Below are 5,516 nucleotides of genomic sequence, written 5' to 3' on the forward strand. Positions count from 1 at the left end.
CACACTGATACATACATTACAGCTGGCTTTGAAATAACTCTTGAAACGTGGAATTTTTTTGTAGTTTGCAATGGCCTTCATTTACATATAAATTGCCCTGTGGAGTACAAGCGATAGCATTTTCACACAATTATTTAAAAAAAAGGACGAAAATCAAACACATTTACAGATAAATAGATGTGAATTGTGTAAGCATTGTTATCTCAAAACACACACACACACACACACGTGTATATTTCCTTCCTTTATTTTCTGCAAAGTAGCAGACACATAGCTAAAAGGAAAAAGCTTCAGACAATGTTAATTTGTTAGCCTATTTGTTTACCACAGGGTTTAAAATGTCACCTCTGAACCTTCTGGTTTATTTATAAAATAAATTTATATGGCTGTGAAGTTAGCAGACAATTCCAGCTTCATTAACAACAGTGCTTCTCATGATATTATCACGTTTGCCTCAGAATTTTACTTTCTCTTTCAATCGTTTAGCAAAAGTGGGAGTTGAGTGAACATTTCTCCTTATTCATTTCAAAAGTACACTGATGAATAATAAGGGAAATGTTCACTCAACACCCTGTGGCAAACATGCTAATGTCATGAGAAACAATATACAATAGGAAATATTCACTATCTCAAAAAAATAAATAAATAAATAAAATAGAATATAGTGACATGCCAATCAGCTAATCAACTCAAAACACCTGCAAAGCTTTCCTGAGCCATCAAAATGGTCTCTCAATTTGGTTCACTAGGATACACAATCATGGGGAAGACTGCTGACCTGACAGTTGTCATTGACATCCTTTACAAGAAGGGTAAACCACAAAAATTCATTACCAAAGAAGCTGTCTGTTCACAGAGTGCTGTATCCAAGCATGTTATCAGAGAGTAGAAGGAAAAAGTGTGGGGAAAAAAGATGCACAGCCAAACAAGAGAACTGCAGCCTTGAGATGCTTGTCAAGCAAAAATGATTCAAGAATTTTGGTGAAGTTCACAAGGAATGGACTGAGGCTGGGGTCGAGGCAAGAGACAACACACACAGACGTGCTATGGAGAAGAATAACCGGACTGTTGCCCAGTGGCCCAAAGTCCTCTTTTCAGATGAGCAGGTTTTGTATTTCATTTGGAAACCAAGGTCCTAGAGTCTGGAGGAAGTGTGGATAAGCTCATAGCCCATGCTGCTTGAAGTCCAGTGTTAGGTTTCCACAGCCTCTGGTGATTTGGGGTCATCTGCTGGTGTTGGTCCACTGTGTTTATTGAAAAACAAAGTCACTGGTTTGTCATCCATTTACAAAGAAATATTATAGCACTTCATGCTTCGTTCTGCTGACCAGCTTGTTAAAGATGCTGATTTGGCACCTGCAAACACTGCCTAAAGCTCCAAAAGTTGACCATGGTGTTGGTGTGTTGACTGGCCAACAAACTCAGCGGACCTGAATCCCATAGAAAATCTTTGGGCTATTGTCAAGAGGAAAATGAGAAACAAGAGACCAAAACATGCAGATGAGCTGAAGACCACTGTCAAAGAGACCTGGGCTTCCATACCACCTCAGCAGTGCCTCAGACTGATCATCACCATGCCGAATTGAGGCAGTTAAGCAATAGGAGCCACTACCAAGTATTGAGTACATATGCAGGAAATGAACATACCTTCCAGAAGGCCAACATTTCATTCATTCATTCATTTTCTACCGCTTATCCGAACTTCTGGGAGCCTGTGCCTATCTCAGGAGTCATCGGGCATGAGGGCAGGATACACCCTGGACGGAGTGCAAACCCATCACAGGGCACACACTCTCTCTCATTCACTCACACACTACGTACAATTTTCCAGAGATGCCAATGAACCTACCATGCATGTCTTTGGACCGGGGGAGGAGAACATGCAAACTCCACACACACAAGGTGGAGGCGGGAATTGAACCCCCAACCCTGGAGGTGTGAGGCGAACGTGCTAACCACTAAGCCACCCCCCCTAGAAGGCCAACATTTTCAATATAATTGTATTTTTATTGGTCTTATGAAGTATTCAAATTTTTGAGGTAGTGAATCGATGGGTTTTTGTTAAATGTGAGCCAAAATCATTACAATTAAAAGAACCAAAGACTTCAGTATGGTGTACTATATATATATATATAATACACAAGTTTCACTATTTGAGTTGAATTAATGAAATAAATGAACTTTTCCACAACATTCTAATGCTTTTTACAATTGACATTGTCTCAAAGCAGCTTTACAGAACATAAACATAAAACAAAAGGCTATTATAAAGAATAATATAAAGATTAATATATTACAACATTTTTAATATCAACAAGATTGATATTAGATATAGTTAAATGTGTTTGTATTTATCCCCAATGAGCAAGTCTAAGGTGACTCAGGCAGCAGTGGCAATGAAAAAACCCCCTTGAATGGTTAGAAACCTTGAGAGGAACCAGAGTCAAAGGGGAACCCATCCTTATATGGGTGACTGGAGTGGGTGATTATAAATATACAGTCTGATAAGTGTTGTATTCATGAGGAGATTGTTGCCCTCAAAGACCACATGTAGTTTCCTCTTTAGTATAGAAGAGTCTAACTGGAGCTGGTAAATCTCTGGATGTCTCAGGATCCTCACAGAGTCGGCCTCATCTCAGTGGAGGTCCAAAATCTTCATGGCATGGAAGATAATTGGAGCTGGTACAATTTGTGGATGCCTTGGGAGGGGTAAAAAGAGAGAAGCACTTTACATAGCTGCTGTTCATAACATTAGCCAGCACTAGATGATGATGTATATTTTGTCAGATGTATTAGAGCATATATATATATATACAGTATATGATTAGAAGTCTCAAACTTTTTAATAGCATACTGTATTTGCTATGTTAATTTAAAGGATTTAGTAAAATAATAAACCTTGTAATACTTTCTACATCTTACTAGTCTATTACTGTGACATTTTTCAATCAAATGTTTTTATCTACTTCGCTAGCGTTCATTTCCTAGCGTACATTGTTTGCCTGCACATCAAATGCCATGGTTTGTTTAGACTAGAAAAACTGTTCGGTTCTGATTAGCTTGTAAATTATATTACAGCTACGTACAGTACGACATGCTAGACAAAGCCATTTTGTAATAAACAACATAATTAAACATAATTCGAGACAACGAGTTGGACAAATATCCTTTTTATAATTGCTGCTGCTTTAGCAAACAGATCACCGTCAGGCTAATCACTTTAGCAGGCTAGCACTGAACGTCTACCTTAACCACCATTTAGCATCTTAGTTTTTATCCACTTTTCATGTAATTAGCTCATTAGTGAAGTTTCAGTAAATATGTGAGAAAACTTTTTTGCCTTACACCATTTTTTTTTTTAAGTGTTGGAACAAAGCACAGCATTTTTACTGTGTCGATCTTTAACCCGGCCCATATGGTGCTGTTTCTGCAGCACAAGCACAAACTTTCACAATGAGAAGTTTTTTAGGAATATTGTGAGGTAGCGCTTGCCCAGTTAGCGAATATGCATGTGTGTGTTTTGTGTGTGTGTGTATGTGAGAGCGAGAGTGTGGGTGTGAGGGTGTCCACTGGGAAAAGCACACACAAGTAGGCTAACCACTCCATGATAAAGATTCACAGAGTTAGCCAATGTTTGTAAGCACAAACTCCAACCCGATTGTACTGTAGGGTACATGAAAAAAGCTAATCAGTCACCAAGCTGTACAGATCAACTTTAAATGTAGGCCAGGACAAGTTCACCAGTGTGTTTATCCCACATATGTAGATAAAAGCCATCACTTTCACTCGGCCGTATCTCATTTCTCAAATCTAATTCACTTCCTTAATGCACTGTGTAGCCACCGGCTTCCATTTGGCAGCTGTCCAAACCCGAGCACTTCACTAATGAGACTCTCGGCTCTTACAGTGTCTGAAAAAAAAAAAAAAAAACCTCTTTAAATATCTGTCTACTAGCTACCAAAAACTGACGCTAATTAGCAGCGAGCGGAGGCCGTGGAGGTGAGAACGGCTCTGTGGGCTCGAATAATTACCGAATTTTAATCCAGGTCAGTGGGTACGAGCACGCTTTCAAATGCCAACATTTGACTGTAGTAGTTAGCATTAGCGGCTATAGCAACTAGACATGCTCACAGAGTGGATTTAACGTTGTGTTATTGTTATGTGGAAGTTCTGATTAACATATTAGCTGCATAGAGATGATGTATCAGGTGACACCAAATGTGATAGATTTCGTGCTGTTGGCATGGTGACCTGGATTTCTTACATGAAACCGACACATTATATCATGTCATGTAATAATAATTGAATTGAAAACTTGTGACATTAATTATTCTTTTTTTTTTTTCCCAGCCGCTGGGGTGCTAGCATAAAATGAACTAGCTAGATTTCATTCTTAGCAGGCTAGCACAAGTTAGTACAACTATCTGCACTGCTAGTTGTAATTTTTCATAAAAGATAGCATGATATTATGTATTATGATATGTGATATAATGATAAAGAAAGAATAGTTCTGAAATGATTAGATGGCTGGATAGTGTTCAAATATACGGATGGTATCATTTATAGCTAGCAAGTAACTAATTACAAAAAAAATAAAAAATAAAAATTCCCTAAAAGTGATGTTTGCTTCTTATTTTCTAGAATGTTAGCATACTACAGCTAGCATACTATAACTTTTTAGTTGGGTACTTGAAATTAAATTAGCTAGGAATGGAAAAAAAAAAGACTGTAAGCATGAACATGGTCTCTAGTCACAAGAAAATAAATGAATCATAGCATCGGTGGCACATGGCAAAAGTTATCCGATGACTTATACAAGACATGACTTAAATTTCAGTGACTATTAGACAATGCTACAAGTCTTGTGGTGCCACTTGTTATGGTCTGATGAGCTCAAAGCACAGCAGCAAATAAACACAACACTCAAGGTCTAGCATTGTGGTGGCAGCATTTTGCTTTAGAGTTGCTCTTGAAGGAGAAAAAAGTTCTCACATTTTAACTTGTGTAAGCAACAATACACACACACACACACACACACACACACACACACACACACACACACACACACACACACACACACGGCATCCAGCACAATGACAATTCAGCACCCACTTGTTTTTAAAATGAACATTGACTGTAGCCTGAATTATAAACCCTCACACTAGTTTCAGCTCCAAGGCAAATGTAAATTCAAGCCAGTGTCGTCGCTTACACGAATAATGATCATTAGCAATGCAAAATCAATAGCGTTAACACACCAGTGCAGCTTTAATAGAAACAGTTCGTCTTTGTGGTTCAATAGGACTACGCCAGCGTCTGGCCAAGTAGTTCTGGACTTATGCTCAGAGGACAGGGGCAGCAAGTCTGAACTCATATTTTAAATGCTGATACCATTATTTAATTTTATTGTTTCCACCCTGCTCCTATTTCTAACCTGTGTCCTGTTAACTTGTGCCCCATATCCACCTTCAGGGTGCGTTTTAGCATCCTTTTACCATGATGTTTTCTTTTTTTGG

This window comes from Tachysurus fulvidraco, chromosome 18 (assembly GCF_022655615.1).
Source record: "Tachysurus fulvidraco isolate hzauxx_2018 chromosome 18, HZAU_PFXX_2.0, whole genome shotgun sequence".
Lineage (NCBI taxonomy): Eukaryota > Metazoa > Chordata > Actinopteri > Siluriformes > Bagridae > Tachysurus > Tachysurus fulvidraco.